Consider the following 16,924-nt stretch of genomic DNA (forward strand, 5'->3'; position numbering starts at 1 on the left):
TCACTTTGGATCTCCCCACCGACAGACCACGCTCACCAGGTCTCGGCGCCGGCACTCCGGGGCACAAATGCCCTGTGCTTCGCTGCACCACGGGCTGATCTTGTATCGGGTATCTTCAGCCCCTGCTGGGGAGAGATTTGTGGTTTGAGCAGGGGTTAGAGCTGGGGTTTCAGGCAGCAGAGATAAGCTGAAACAGGGAAACAAATGAATGAAGGCGATGCAGCAGGGCTGGCCAAGCCTGCAGGGCCTCGGGGTGCTGCCTGAACCCTCTCCCTGCACTTCTTGCACTGCATCCTGTGACTGTGGAGGGGTCCCGGTGCCAGCTCTCCCCGCGCCCTGTCCCAGCCTCATCCCCCTGGTGCTGGGCACCTGCCCCATCCCAGCACCCGGCACTGAGTGCTCTCAGCGCCTCTCCCCCTGCTCTGATGTCCTGCGTGGGCGGTAGGAAAGCAGCCAGCCTGGGGCACTGTGGCCCCCTGGCACACGTGGCTGGGGATGGCAGGGGACAGCAGAGCCACCCGTGGCCGAGGGGACCCCAGCACCCCGCGCCCCATCCCTACCTCTCCGTCTGGCCGCCGTCACCGCCCGCTCCCAGCGCCGGCCTCCGGCTCCCGGCGGCTCCCCGCGCTCAGCCCGTTTGCCAACATGCTGCTTTCACCGTTAGTTCCTCAAAACCAGCGCCGTTAATTGCTGCGACTCTCTGAAGAAGGTGATTGCAAAACACTTCCCTGAAGGCTGGACTGCCTCGCTCGCTGCAGGAAGGAAAGAGCCCGGCGGCACGCACGCATCCAGCGCCGGGGAGCAGCACCCGGCCTCCCCGCCCTCCCCGCTCCAGCACCACCATCTCCCGGCTGGGGCTGCGGAGAGGGACACGGCATGGGGGAATGGATGGGGACACGGTTTTGGGGTGCTGGAGCGGCGTTTTCCAGCAGCACCTCGCCCTGGGTGCTGCCTGGCTGCCGAGTGGCTCTGCGGGCACTGCTGCCCGAGGCAGGGAGCCATCGGCTCCCCGGGGAAACCCGCGTCCCGCGGGGTAAACAGGGGATTGCCCAACCCGCCACGCACTGCAGCCTTCGCAACGGCGGCGGCTGTTGTGCAAATGGGTGTTTACTACGGGATTTGTAGCACACGTCTTGCCGTCAGCGCTGCCTCACTCAGCGCTCACGCAACCCCTGCTGCAAACAGCCCGACCGCGGGGCAGGGGATGCTGAGACTGGGGCCGTGGGAGCGTGACCCCCACGCCGATGTTGCCCAAAATGCGGGCGGCCAGGGGTGGGAGGCGCAGCCCCAGCATCTCCCGTGGAGCCAGACCTCTCGCAGGATGGAGCTGGCCAGGCTGTGGCCGTCGCACCTTGCAGATCCCAAACCTGAGCATGGGTCCGTTCCCTGAATCTCCCCGCCCCAGGTCCCAGCACCCAGTCTCCAGCCCCTCAGGCAAGATTTCAACCGAGAAGTGCACACAAATGGGGAAAAGCCCAACCGAGCTCCTTGGTGGGCACCCAGACGTGTGCATCCCCCTGGGACCGGACGCTCGGGGGCTCCGTCCCCGTCTCCAGCTGGTACCCAGTGAAGCCCCACAGGGGCCGTTTCCCGCAGCGGGGCAGGAGGGGGGCCCTTGCAACATTCCCCTCGGGTGTAGCAACCCCCAGTATTTGACCACGGAAATCTTCTTTGCAGGCTGTTTACTGCTGAGAGCAGGAATATCGGTGCCGGTAGCTATGGCGACGTGGGCATCTCCGTGGGAACCGGCGAGGGATGGCGAAAGCTGTAAACACAGAACTGGGCAAAAACAAGCTCTGCCCTGCCCGCTGCCGGGCACGGAACCACAGCTGGGTGTCCCCACGGGTGTCCGTGGGGCTGAGCACCCCCGGGTGCCTGCCCCTGGGCTCCTTTCTCCCCCCTTCCGCAGGGAGAGGGTTTGATGTGGGATGGGTGGAAGGGGTGGATGCGTCCCACGGCAGCTCTCTCAGTTCCCCTCCGGCTCTGAGTCACTCTCACAAGCCCACGGACCCCGTCCCGTGGGTGGGACAGGAGGACGAGCGGTGCCGTGACGTCCCCATGGCCTCGGGAGGGGGACAGGAGGACGTGGAGGGAGCGGATGAGAGCCAGGGGTGTCACGCAGGGCTCTGGGACCCACCTGCAGCGGTGCAGACGTGGGTGCTGACACCGGGAAGGGTGCAGGACAGAGCAGGGAGCCCACTTTGGGGACACGAGGGTGCTTGGGGCCAGTACCAGGCTGCCTGCGGGTGGGCGGTGGGCAGGGGGCTGCCAGCCCGTGGCACGAGGCAGCAGGTGGGGAGGCGGGGAGGGGAAGCAGCAGCAGCACTGCGGGGCTTTTCCTCGGTCACAGCACATGGGATGGGGACCGAGGGCTGGTGGCACCTCTCAGAGCCACCCTGGGCACCACCCACAGTGCTGGAGGTGGCAGAAAGGAACGGATCCAGGCACTGCTGATGGGCTCCAAGCACGGCACAGGGCGGTGGGGCCAGCAGTGACCCCACTGCGCATGGGGTAGGGGCACAGGGGCAGCCCCGAGCCAAGCCCCGCGCTGATGTGCCGGTGGGATGTCCTCAGGCATTTCACCAGCCCCTCTGATTAAATCCCTGCCGGGTGGATCACTGCCATTAGGCAAAGTAAAGGATGTTACCGGCTTGCGTCGGCTCAGCTGTCAGCAAGAACCGGCCTCCCTAAAGAGATTTCTCCTTTCTTCTTTGCATTCCCTGGAAAAATAAAACATTGCCAGCCGTGTGAGATGTGAGATCTAAGTGCAAAGCTGGTGCAGCCTCTAACGGATCAGTGGAGCTGTTTAATTGCCTCCCGATGTGATTAATTCAAACAAACCCCGGCGCTCAGCCCAGCAGAGTCCCCGGCCGCGCCTTGCTGCAGGGTCCTGGGGGGGTCGGGGACCCTCGCCCGGGGGCTGCTGGCACAGGCGGGGCCTCATCTGCTCCCCTGCCCCTGCCTCAGTTTCCCCACACAACCTTTTCCCCACTTCTGAGCAATCTGTGTAATTAGCGGTGCTAACGACCCCTCCTGATTTGGTTAAGGGATGGCTTCCCCAGGCTTTACTCCTGTTCACCTTCCTGTTGTGATTTGCGTCAGGCCGGATCTGCGCTGGCCTTTCGGAGAGGGGCACTGCCTGTCCCTGTCCCTGTCCCCGTCCCCGGCGCTTTGAACATCTCTGCGAGGAACACTTTGTTTCTTAACACGCCGCGTTATTTGCAAAACGCTCAGATTACCTCCAGCCCCTTCCAACGACGGAAACTGTAGCGTGAGTCAGAGACGGCTCTGCTCCGGGCTGGGGCTGGCAGCTCCTGAGGTCACCCCGCGGCTGCTGACGGCAGCGGTGGCCGTACGGGGGGGTCCTGAGGCACCCGGACCCCCGTGGGGCTCAGCACCACGGTGCTGGGGGGCTCTGGTCCCCGTCGCCTGTACCGCAGCCGCTTTCTGCCTCCGCTACCCTAGTTCCTCACCAGCCACACGAATGCAAATTGGGAGCGAATTGATTGCGCGGGGTCCAGGAGGCTGACCTTGAACAAGGCTCCTGACACATTACTGTAATTAATGAGGCAGGACTATTAATTTTCCATGTTGCCGGGATGCGGGCAGTCCCTGGTGGGCACGGGGAGGGGGAGGACGGGGCGGCGGGGCCGCCTGCCATCCTTCTTCCTTAATCTGTGAGATGCCAAAAGGATGTGGAGGAGCTGGAGCCACGCGCACGCTGCCGGCACGGGGAAACGGTGCCGGGGGGGTCCCTGTGTTTATCGGGGGGCCAGGAGCGGGGGGTGATGCCCAGGGGCAGGCAAGCTCCTGGAGTACCTCTGGGATGCAGGGTGAGGGAATATAAAATGTGTGTCCCTAAATTTCTGGGTCTGATGCCCAGATGGCAGAGGAACGTCCCCTGCCCGGCAGCTGAGCCCCTTCCCTGCTTCATCCTCACCCCCCTGCCCAGATTCCCCCTTTCCATCCCCATGAAAATCCCCACTCCTTTTCTCTACAAGATGTGCAGAGCCTCTCCTCCCTTCTCCATTGCTGGAAAACCCTCCCTGGGGACGCAGCGGGGCAGGGGACGTCTGCCCCCCCGTGTCCCCCATCTCCCCCTGGCCCCCGCGGCACATCTGGGAGCAGCCGCCGCGGCGCTTCCCGGCAATCGGGCTGCGAGCACAGCGCTATTATTTTTCTGCTCTAATAAACACCCCTGACAATAATAGAAAGAAAAAAATCGGCTTTTATCAGGAGAAAAATATATCTGGAGATTATTTACTCACAGCCAATAGCCGCAGAACGAGGTCGTTAGCCCAGGCAAGTGGCTGACATGGAAACGGGGCAGCATCTGCCCAGGAGATCCCACACCCCGCTGCACGAACATGAAATTTTGGTTGGGTCTGACCGTGCTGCTGCTGATGCAGCCCCCAGCAGCGTGCCCGGGGTAGGGGTGGGAAGCAGGCCGGGACCAAGCTGGTGCCCAGCATCCAGCACCAGGACTGGATCAGAGCCCCCAGCTCCTGCTGCAGCCGCCCAGCGCCCGGGTCCGCGGGAGCAGGAAACCCACGGCCCATTGCCTCGTGCTAATCACAAAGGGCAATTAAACGACTGCTTCTGGAGGGCTATAAACATCACCGATTTAAATCCAGTGACACATGGAAATGGGAATCCAACCAAGCAGCCTCCAGAAGTACTTTATTCCCCATTATTTTCATTAGCTGCCTTGTAATTTGATTTGTCCATCTCCTGCTGCTGGCTTTTTCCACAGCTAAGGGAAGCGATGAATGAAACCCCCTCGAGCTCGCTAACCTGGCCAGCGTCTGCACCAGCCACGAGTCACCTCCTGCCACTGCTGTCACTGCTGTCACCGCTGCCACCACAGCCACGTGCTGGGTGCTGCAGGGCGCTGTGCCGGGAAGGGAGCAGCTCCCTGGGGCCAGGAGGACCCTAAGGCATGGGGATGTGCCGGGCACCCATCGAGGCCCTGCCACGAGGCTGATCCCAAAAAAAAAAATCCCTAAAAAAATCCCTAAATAGGGATCCCTAAAAATCCCTAAAAAGGGATCCCTAAAAAAATCCCTAAATAGGGATCCCTAAAAAAACCACTAAAAGAGTTGCTGTGCTTTCCAGCAGCCTCTCCAACCCAGAGCTGCACTGCTGGTGCTGGCGCTTTGCTCTGTGCTTCTCAGCAGGATGCTCGGGGGCGTCCCCATGTCTGGCACGGCCTCACCCCGCTGCTCTGTGCCCCCCCAGCTCGCCGCAGTCCCCCCCATCACCTGCAGTTTCCTTGAAAGCTGCCAGGCTTGGCTGGGGCACCTCTGCGCATGAGGAGAGGAGAAAACACCCAGGTCTGCATTTCCTCCTCTAGAAATTAATCCCCCCCTTCATATTTAAAGGTATCAGTGAATGAGGCCAAGTTGTTAAGTGACAAAAGAAAAATGATTCTTGCCTTCCAGGGTTATTAAAATCATGTTCTACAAGTTTAGCAGCCACAAGGAAGCCCGGATAATGACAGATGATGATAATACATCTCCAGCACAGCCTGGTCTGTAATGATACTGCCCATATCTCTTGTATTACCACCAATTACTCAGCGTATAAGTATAATGAAAATGTACATCCATTCCGGGGAACTCCATTTGCCTCCTCTCAATCCCATTTCTTCCTCTCGCGGGCATTGAAGGAGGCGGCTGCTGCTTGCTGCTGGACCCCGCTTGGATCTGGGACCCTGGCAGGGGAAAGCAGCGACCCCCCTGCACGTCCTGGCCGCATGATGTCCATCTGTCTGTCCAGACCTTTTGTCTCATCTCTGCCTGGGGACATGTGGCATTGCGGGGCACTTAATCCTATTAAATCGGGGTGGAAGTGACCCAGATAAAGTTTGCCATCCGAGCGCGCCGGATCCATCCTGCTGCAGCACCTGGGAGCCGCTCGAAGCTCTCTCTGCGGAGGATTAACACAGATATATATTTCATCTGCTTTCTATTATCTTTCAGTTTATTCAGGTCAAAAAGCAGGAGACAACATCTTTTAGGATGAAAACATAATCTTTCAGAAAATTGAAAACCCAGCTCGCTGTTCGGGTAGAGTGCCGCTCGCTTCTGGGAAGGGCTCCAGGGCTGTGCAGCCCCAGGGCCAAATTTTGGAGGTCCCAGGCAGGTGCTACCCCCCTAGAGCTCCTGGGAAGCCCGTGCACATGCACGTGTGTGCCTGTGTGAGTGCACAGCCAGCAGTGGGGAGCCCTGGTGCCATCCCCACTCTGCCTTGGTGGGCACAAAATCCCCCCAAAAGAGGGAAATCCACACCACTTTGGAGCTTGCACATTCCCTGCCTGAACGTTTCGCTCGGAGCTGAGCTGCTGAAGCAGCGTTTGCTTTAAAACCAGCCTCCAGGTAGCAGAACTCGCCTCATTATTCCTTAAATTAAAAGCCTTTATTTTTCCTCACTTTGTGTAACACAGACGTGTGTGTTTAATGCATAATTAACGGCCCCTCCGTGCTCTGATCTGCCGGGCTGCGGAACGCGGCTACCTCCGCTGAGCAGACTGCGCTTCGTAGCACGGTTTTCAAGGAGTTATTAAAGAACGTAGGTGCATCTATTAATTATTTCATAAATATTAACGAGCCCTTAATGGCTGGCATCCTACTTTAACTTGCTTCTGGGGAGCCCACGTTTGAGGCGGCTGCTGCCTGCGGTGACCGCCGTGCCAGGGGACCTGAAGGGACAGCGCGAGGTGGGAGCGATTCGGGGCAATGCCAGCACTTGCATGGAAAGTCCTGGATTAAAATGTTAATCCCTGCCTCTTGCTTCTGCTGGTTTGCCACAATTCCTGTCTGGTGCAGGCACTTGCAGGTGATGGCAGCACAAAGCACATGCTCGTATCTGGGTGATGCTGACCCTGCGGTGCTGGGGAGGGACACGGCTGGGGCTCTTGCTCCTGGTACCAAAGGTTGTCGTGGGCACATCTGGAGCTCCTGGAAGCGCAGAGTGAGGTCCAGGCCTCCCCATGAAAGTTGGAAATGAGAAATGCAAAGTCAAACCTACATCGTTTGGCACGTTTTCATCCCACCCTGCAAGCTGCCTTCCTCTGCATCGCTGCGGGATGTCTCCTGGCCGCGGTCCCCTTTGGGACAGGTCTGCAGGACAGCGGGGCCGGTTTTGGGATCTCTCTGCTTCGGAAAGCCCTGGGTCAGGGGGGAGCAGCTCCGGCGTGGATGCTGACGGGCGCTGGATGTGGGGGGAGACGCAGGCATTTAATCAGGGTGACAGCACGGGGCTCTCCGGAGGCGCCGTGCTGCCATTTCCCGACATTAATGTTGCTTTGTGTCACCAGGCATTTTTTAATGTGGCTTGCCAGTAAAATAATCAGCCTTCTCTGGGGGCAAGGAGGAATTTATTTCTCCTCTGTGATGATACAGATGTCGCTCCTCAGCTGTCATTAGAAGGAAGCCGGGGCAGCACGCCTGGTATTTTTAGAAGTGTGGTGTGGATGCGAAGCGTGTCCTGGCCTCTGAAAAGCGAAGAACAACCTTTCAGGTGCGACGTCCTGCTGGGGATGTGCTGGTTGTGGGATCAGCGTGGCCCCATTAGTGTGGGGCTGGGGGACAGGGCCCCACATCGCTGTGCCCCACATCACAGTGCTGAGCAGGGCCATGGGCAGCTGGAGAGCCCCGGCCTCCCCTCCTGCCTCCTGAGCCCGCCTCGGCATCAGGCAGCTCTAACGAGGGCGCCTCTCCTCAACAGGAGCGGTAATTAGAGCTAATGGATTGGCTTGTGTTAATGAGATCCCGATATTTAACGGTGAGATCCTGATATTTAGCGGGATCCCGATATCCCTGCAGCCCCGCGGGAGCTGGGGCCTCTTCTGAGCCCAGGAGATGGGGCTGGGCACCGGGTCCCTGGTGCTGAGCTCACCCAGGCGACTCTCGTGGGCAGCCCCTGCGTTTCATTTGGGGTCAGTTCATGGTGCAGGGGGGTTTCAGCAGGATTTAGCCCGGGATAAGAGCAGCAGCTCGGGCACGGCACAGCCCCGATGCCCCGGGGCAGGGCAGACCCTGACCCAGCAGCAGTGCTGGGTGCCACGGCCCCGCCGCTTGCCCTGGGGTTGTTGCCTGCGGGGGCATGGGGGGCTCAAAGCACCCCCGGCTTTGGTGGGGTTTGAAGCTGGAGCCTGCTCTGCTCCTGACCTGAGATCTGAGGCATTTTATCAATTTATTTAGAGAGCTTTGCGGCTCCCCTTCAAAGCCTTGCTCTGCAGCGAGCAGCCCTGCTTAATTCTGCTCATGCATTTTTAATCTCATGTGAAAAGGGAGCCTTCTTTTATTTTTCACTTTCCTTATTTTTTTTTTTTTAGTTTGGTTTTGGAGACTGAGATAACAAAATCAAATCTCCTCCTCAAGTGGCCGTGAAAGGGCAGCCGCAGCTCTTCAACACAAAGAGGATCCCCGATCGCCCTGTAGGCTCCGTGCCATCACCATCACCATCATCACCACCACCATTACCATCACCGCAGCCCTTCCTGGCACACCAGGATATGTGCCCAAGGGCTGTGCAGCATTCAGGAGCTTCCCCACCCCGGTCATTCATGCACCAAGCCCCAGGAGCAGCCCTGTGTGTGCTCGCAGTGCTTTACACCCCTGGGACTGGTCAGGACCAGCTCTGACCTTTCATTAAATCAGGGCACGTGGGCACGTGCAGCCCTGCAAAGCGCCAACGTTCGGGTGGCAAAGCAAGGCTGTCGCCGTTTTGTTTTGGTTTATTTTATTATCATTTTTTTCCAAGAGAAAAAAAAAAATTGCTATGGCAACTTATGCAACAGCTGAGCTGCCGGGAGACTGGCTGCAAGTGAAACTTGCCACTCATCATCTGACAATGTTAATCTGCTGGATTTACATAGTAATTAATGTCAAGAGGCAATCTACAATTTGAGCAATCAGAGTTCCTGTGCACAAAGTCAGGCTGGCAGACAGCAGCTTGCAGCGGTGTGCAGGGAGGGGATTTAACCCCTGGGGAGCCCACATCCATCCATCCCCACTGCCTTGTGCTAACTCAAAGCCCTTAAACCCCCTTGAACTCCTGCCCTGGTGCCATGTCCCTGCGTGGCCGCCAGCTCCCAGTCTCTGCTGGTTCCTCTCTGCCCCCAAATTTCAGGATCTTTTCCCCGCATCTCCGCGCAGAAAGCTCCGGCCCAGCTCCGGCCTCTGCCTCCTGCTCGCAGGTGCTGTGCAATTTTTTTTCCCCGTGTAATCATTAACTTAGCAAATTGCAGGATACATTTTCAACGTGACTCCTATTAGCTCCCCGCCACTGCCGCCTCTAGATTCGGTCTGCTGCCCCTTGGAAGCACTGGAATAAAAAATCCCAGCTCCTGAGCTGCAAGCAGCCCTCTCTGCCCCCCGGGCTGCCCTCGCTCTCTCGCGCCGAATCTGCCCCGCTGCTGCCCAGCTCCAGCCCTCCCACCCCTCTGCATCCCTGCACCTAAACAGAGCCCGACAGCCGGGACAGGTGTTGGGAAAGGGATGTGGGAGGAGGGGGAGACCCCGGATCCAGCCCCCGAGCAGAGCTGGGCAGTGTCAGGGTCCCTGCCCTGCCGCCGGCCCCGTGCTGGGTTTGCTGCACCCAGGGCACGCTGCAGCCCCTGCCTCCTGGGAACCACTGCAAACCCCGGTATGAGGCCGTGCCTGCAATCTCCTCTGCAAAGAATAAAGCCCGGCTGAGTCCCAGCATCCTTTCTTCCTCCATCCTTTTGGCCGAAGCCAAAAACTTCAGAGGAGGGAAAAAAAAAATCTAATTGATTTCTTCTGTATTAACAAGTCAATCACTGGGGTGTTTTTCTTTTTTTTTTTTTTTTAATGACTCATAAGCAAGCTTGACGTGGCTGTTAATTAAATAGCCATCCTAGCTCTAATCCGCTGAAAGTTAATCATTTGGGGAATTAAAAGGTGTCAGTGCTGAATACTTCTTCAGTGCAAGAGCTTGCCTGCCCTTGCTGCGGGCGGCGAGGGGCCGGGAACGGAGCAGGGGGACAGGGGGAGCCCTGCAGAATTGGGCTGCAGGGCCCAGAAACCCAGGAGGGAGGGGAGTGATGTGCACGGGACATGGCCTGGTATCGGTGTGTGCAGGACAGGGGCTGCAGGAAGGGGCAGAGAACCACGCTGCTGGCCCCGAGTGCATGCACACACCAGGTGGTGACACCGCTCGCCCGGACCCCGCAGCCCCTTTTGGCTCGGGGCCACCACAAACACCAGGGATGAAACCTGCCGGGGATAAGTTTGGCTTTGCTGTCCTTGGATTGCACTTAAAGCAGTGGCTACCACTGCAAAACAAATCTGTAAAGGCTACAGAAGTGAGCACAAGGGCTGCGTGTGGCACTGACACGTTGGTTCGGGGGAAAAGTGGCACTTTCTCTTCGTCCTTGTGCTCCCCCCCTGCCTGCCCTTTGCATTTTTTAGAACCCGACGTGTGCCAGCCCTTCCTGGCACCATCTCTGCTGACCCTGCCAGCGACCCAGCAGGGGAAGAGCCCTGCCTGCAAATTTTGCCCCATCCCTGCAGGGCGGCTGGCAGGGACGTCCCGGCCTGCGGGACAAACTCAGGGTTAACAATCCGGCCTGATTTTTTTCAAGAGAGCTTGATGCCTCTGCTCAGGCTCTTTTGAGCATCACCTAGCTTAATATTGATGAAGCCACTACAATTTAATTTATTGGCTCAGTGCACACAGCCCATGAAAGCCCAAGTGAATGGGGCTGATGGCTGGATAATGGGACGCGGCTGTCGGCTCCTGGGGAGCCGCTCGCGCTCACCGGGGAGCCGCTGCTCCAGCGCTGCTGCCGGCAGAGCACTAATCCTGGGTTATCATCCATACAGGCAATTAGTGCAGCATTATCAGGGTACTAATGGTGTCGGGGTGTGCGCGCCCAGCAAGTGGCTGCTGCTCTGCAGGGACCTGCTCGTGTCCACGGTGCCACCGGCACGGATGGAGCACTTCATCCAGCCACACAGCAGCCGGGCTCAGCATCCCCTCTGCACCCTCTGAGTGGCTTTTTGGGGACATGCACGGGGATAAAACCTCCTCACCGTGCTCTGACGGCTGCAGGACAGCCTTGGGTCAGGCTGGAGGGGCTGCTCCATCATCGCCCGCAGTGTGGCACAGGACCAGGTCCCCCCCCGAGACCATCCCCTGGTGCTCTCAGGCCCACCCAGCTGCTGGGTCAACGGGAGGCGCCCATTTCCTGCTTTTCTTCCCATTTTATTGAGCTAGATAATAAGAGGGCAAATAGGATAATTCTGGTGGTGAATGAAGGATGCAGTTTTGTGTTGCTGTGTGCATTATATTAATCATTTACTGACACGTTGGCTACTGGCCTGATGTGAGATAACGAGAGGTAATTAGTTAAAAAAATTAGGAGGCAGGCAGATTGCCAGTTGTTTACAGGCACAGTGGTTTACAGGGGCAGCCAGGAGAATTTCCTTTTCTGAGGGATCATTGCGTGTTTTAAAGCATCTGATTCAATTACAGACCAAAGGCTGAGCTCTGAGCCCAAGTTCACATGGGCTCTGTGCGCAGCGGGTGTGTTGGGGCACAGGGGGACCCCAGGGGCTCCATCCAGCCCGGATGCTGGAGGAGTCAGGAAACCTCCCCGGCCTTTAACTCGCTTCTGAAAGCAGCAGCCATGGGAGCATTGATATTTTTTCCTCATAGGTACAACTGATGTGGGTAGAAAACACCAGCTGCCACTTGGAGAGGGGTGCAGAGGCCAACTCCATTAAAGCTGCAGGAATTGGTACATTTGACACAAAAACTGCTATAACTTAGAGCCGGAGTATGAATAATAGAGCTCTGTACTCGGCCCCACAAGTGCAATATATCTGGCTGCTGCTGCACAGACATGCAGGCTGAAATCGATCCCGCGAGTCCGAGCGCGGCAGAGCCCCGGCATGCCAGGGGCATCGCTGTGCTGCTGTGCAAACAGAGCGGTGCTGAGCTGCAGCACAGCTCCCACCCCGGGGCAAACACACACTGGGTCCCACCACGGAGCTTCCGACCTCGGGCTGATAGCTCCTAAGCAAATTTGCACATCATTAAAAATAATCACGGTGCTGGGACCAGCCAAGCTTTAGGCAGTGCCTAAAGGGAAGGTCTCGTGCTGCTGCTGCTGGTCTGGGGGCGAAGGGGCAGGGTTAATTGGGCAGGGCTAATTGCATTAATTGCAGAGTGAGGACCCTGGAAGCAGCAGGGTCCCATTTCTGGGTCCTGACTGCCCTGGGCAGTGGCTGGGGATGGTGCTGGAGACGCATCCCATGGGTGCCCCATTGGTACCAGGGGCTGGGGACAAGGGCTTGAAGCTGCTTTGGGGTTGCCTGCGGCTTTGGTCTGATGGGAGCTGCCCCATGTGGATGCTCCCACTCCTGACCACCATTGATCACCAGCTCACAGGGCTTAGCAAACGTGTGAGCAGGTCATTAAGAGCCACGTGCTAGCATGCGGACCGAGGAGCATCCTTGCCCGGGGCAGGCAGGCGAGCAGCATCCAGCCCACCCGCACGGAGCGGGGTGGGAGATGCAGGAGGTCGCCGGCATCAGCATGGGCAGGATTGGATTTTGCAGGATTAGCCACCACGCCTGGAGAGCCGAGGAGCCCCCGGCTAATCCTCTCATTACAGAGGTACTTAAGGAGAGATTACAGGGTTTGGGTTGGCGAGGGTTTCCTGACATCCTGAGGTCCGGCTGCCATCACTGCTCCCATTTGCACTGCGGCGCTGTTTTTTACAGCCAGGGACAGGATTTATCCATCCTGTGAAATGCCGTTGTCAGACGAGCTGGAGAACATGTTAAGAGGTAAAAAGCACATGGCATTTTATTAACTGCAGCCAAAGCCAAATCCTAAAATGTCCCCTCCTCTTGGGGTCCTGGAGGGGGGGAGCCAGAACCAGGCGGAGGCAGACACCAGAGCCCAAATGCAGAGCGCTGAGCACAGCACTGCTGCATGAAAATCGGATTTCAGACTGCCCCCAAACACCAGATTTCTCACGTTAGCAGCTGAACGTTAAAAGAACCCCAGCTGGCACCACCCCGATTTGTTGTTCCTTTGCCTTAGGGACTGGGAACCTTGCAGGGGCGCACAGGTGGTGCTGCACCGGCAGCCAGGAGGGCTGGAAACATGTATTTGTAAATGGAATTTACAGTTTATTTCTTCACTCAATTTACATTGCTTAATGTGATTATTTATACTGTTCATTTTATTTATTTTCATTTACACTGCCTATTTTATTTATCTTGTTTAACTTGTTTATTTACATTTACCTACTAATTTAAATTTACCCGTTTATTTATTTAGATTTTCTGCTGGTAACCAAGGTCCCCGCCTACCGACCTCCCTGCTGCAGCAGAGGGACCCATAGGGCCGCAGAGCATGCAGCAGCTAACGAGGCTCTGCAGCCCCTAACGAGGAGCACCAGCCGTGGATGTGCCCCCGTGGGACCCAGCTCCGGCTCTGCCCCCGAAATCCGGAGCAGCTCCAGCAGCCGCTCGTCCCCTTCCACCTGCTGACGGAGGGCTGCATGAAACATCCCCGGGGCTCCTCGCAGCCGCAGGTTGCAGCACGATCACTACCTGGGACTGTTCCCAGCAGTGTACAAGCTCCGCTAGCAGTGGAAGGAAGGAGGGCAGCCCCCAATGTCCCCTGCTGCAGCGCCCATCCTGCACAGCCCCGCGGTGCCCGGCACCTGCCTGTCCTGCAGCATCCAAACAGGATGGAGCAAGGGCTGGGGTTTGGGGACTGACACGAAACCGCGCAGGCACCTCACCTCCCAACCCCTGCCCGTCCCCCCGCGCCCCTCCCCAAGCTCTTTCCTTCCAGGGAAATTCTTCAGGAGTAATTGCAAAATCCTCTGGTGCATCAAGCGCAGGATGCAATGTTATTAACTTGCCAGCCAGGAGCTGGCAGAAAAGCAATCATGGCTGTTTCTCCAAGACTGAGCCAGGGGATAATTGAGTTGAATGGAAAGGAATTGCTGCTCTTTGTTGGTGGTTAGGAGATCATCTTCCAGTCCTTCCATACTGATCTAATTTGGGGTTATTCAAACAGACTTCTGAATTAAGAGATAAAGTTGTTTAAAAGGACTCCGTAGCTCCTTGAAAAACTTTGAAGATCCTGCTGTTTAAGCATCATAATTCTTCTCTCAGTCTCAGCCCTTAAGCTCTGCACTGCGGGCACTGCGCAGACCTGAAGCAGTCAGACTGCCCCAAGAGTCACCGGGGGACAATGGGAGCTTGCTGAAGAGCAGCTCAGCCCCAAATCCCCTGGCTTCAAGGCTCCAGCTCCTGCCAGAGCCCTTTCCACAAACCCTTTCTCTTCGGTGCCCTCACCTCTGGAGCAATGCAGTGCCCAGCCTGCAGGGTGCCTCGCCTCCGCTGAACCGAGAAGGTGAGGCTCAGACCGTGCTGTGCCCACCCTGAAACCATGCTCCATGCACCCACTGAGCCAAGGACCATGCTGTGCCCATCCTGGAACCATGCTCCATGCACCCAGTGGTCCATGGACCGTGCTGTGCCCATCGCAGCTCCGTGCTCCACCACCACAGCCGGGGTGAGCCCCGAGAAGGGCGAGGTTATTGAAAGATCACCGAAGTTTATGTTACAGGAAGCACAGCGTGTTGGCAGAAAATCAATGCTGAAATATAGCCAGCTTTACTCCCGCCTTTAAATAGCTCTTTTATGACTGTTTTAAGGTGAAATTATTTAAAGCCAGGGAGGTCAAGTATGCAGTGTAATATCAGTGAGATTTGCTGCCTGTTTCAGCAGCCGGCAGCACCAATCCTGCTGCGAGGAGGAGAAAACTCTTCCTATTCCCCCATTTCAGCAGCTGTGCCCCAATAAGACAGCCTCCCTTCCAGGTGTTTGCCTTCATCTGCAAACTAGCTCATCCCAAGAGCAGGGCAATTGGGGTTCTCCTGTAAGGACTCCTACCCAGGCTCTGAGACCTGAAATAAAACATAAAACACTGCAACACTTGCAGTAAAACTGCGAGAGATGGCAGTGCTGGCGGCTGGGTTCTGGCCTGCGCTTCACAGGAGCAAATACATCAGCTGGGTAGAAACAATAATCTTATCACAACACGGGCTTTGCTTCATAAACATGTCCAGGCTGGAGTGAAATATGTCGCTGCAGAAGGAGGCAGAGCAGTCAGCAGAATATTTGGATTGATTACGATGCCAATCACAGCGGGGCTGCCGTCATCCCTTCTGCACGGAGCACAAACAGCAACAGGTCCCGGCTCCTGCCAGGCAAACAAAACCCTTTGGCCGTAACGCCCGTGGAAATTTCATCTCCTGAAGTGCTCTCCCCATTCCCACTCCCATCTGTGAGTGCCCCCAAAGCACCTGCAGGGGCGCAGGAGCGGGGCTGTGAGGCTGGCGGTGCCCCCGGCAGCCTGGCACTGCTGAGTTTTGGGGATGCAAGGGGCAGAAACAGCTTGTTTAACATTTTAACATGTTTAACCCTCGCTGAGTGAGCCGTGAGCCCCTCCATCAGCCCTCTGTGCTGACCTTTTTTCTTTTTCTCCCTGCTCATTTCCATGCAGGGAAGCCCTGGCTGTTCTGCCGGGGTGAGCTGTGCACTCAGCATTGCCGGGAACGAGTCTGGTATCCGACCTGTCCCCCATGCGTATGTGTCCTTCATCTTTGTGGACCCTATAGGTCCTGCTTATATATGCAGCAGGACCTGCACCTTCCCTCACAGCACCCCAGTACAGGGATCTGCTCTTCCTCCCAGGGAGAAGCCTCCTCCTCTCCCTCCCTGCTTGCAGACCCCAGATCTCCGGTATGCCACCTGCCTGCTCCCGGGCTGAATCCCTGCCTTCCTCACCCTCTTTTTCCTGCAGGTTAATTTAACCCTGGTTTGCATCTAAAATAAAACTTCTGTACTGACAAAACCCCCAAATCTCTGTGGGGCCAGGACTCTGCAAGCAGCTGGGGTGAGGATGCTGGCGGCCGGCATGCGCTGGGGCTACGCCGTCAGTGCTCGTGCCTTGTTAGGAATTACAGCCTGCCACTGAACGTGCTCAAGGCTATAAAAAGAGACAAGCACAATTTCTCCTTCTAATCGAGCCCACATCCATTTGGCCTGCATGCCTGCGTGGGTATCGCATACGTACTTTACTGATTAATTTTCAATTAATGGCCTCAAATCTTTCTGCCTGAGCAGTGGTAGAAAATTTCTTTGTGCATGTATCAGCATGAAAAATAGGACTGAATTAGCATCTGCTTAAGTCTTGGTATGCAATTAGAATGGAAACCGCTGGCCAGGGGCTGGGGAAGGCAGGAAAATCCTTCAGGACGAAATAACCCTGCAGCAGAAGCTGCTCTGCGTGCCTGACGAGTGCTGTGCCCAGAGCTGCGTCGCTTCGTGACACCGCTGGGACTCTGTGCTGGTCAGGGGCTGGCATTGCCTCCTGTAAACCCAACAACAACAGCAACACCCCTGCCTTGGCTGAAATAATGTTGCCTCAAACCCAGTGAAAATTTGCAAGAAAAAGAATTAATTATTCACTGAGCTCTAAAGATAATAGAGATAAAAATTAAGCTCAAATTTTGAGACAGAAAATAGTTCCTCTCCTGTTCAAATATAAATTAGGAGTGCACATAAATGCTACATGACTCAAAATTCATTTTAATTTCTAAGCAGCCATACAATATTCATAGCTACATAAGTGATTTCGTGTTTCACCCCGGGATGGCTGCACTCGCGCTGTTGGTAAATAGTGGCTGGCGTGAGCCGCCCGCACCCAGGGGAGCGCGGTGTAGCCTCCTCGGACGGGAGGCTTCCTGAAAAGAAACCGTTCCTCAGAGGGATTTGTGGTTCAGGGGTCTCTTTCCAAAGCCAGACCATTCAAGAGAAGGTGAAGGAAGAAAAGCCATGTGGTGCCAGCCCATGGTGCTGGG

The sequence above is a fragment of the Cygnus atratus genome, chromosome 23 (genome assembly GCF_013377495.2).
Source record: "Cygnus atratus isolate AKBS03 ecotype Queensland, Australia chromosome 23, CAtr_DNAZoo_HiC_assembly, whole genome shotgun sequence".
Classification (NCBI taxonomy): Eukaryota; Metazoa; Chordata; class Aves; order Anseriformes; family Anatidae; genus Cygnus; species Cygnus atratus.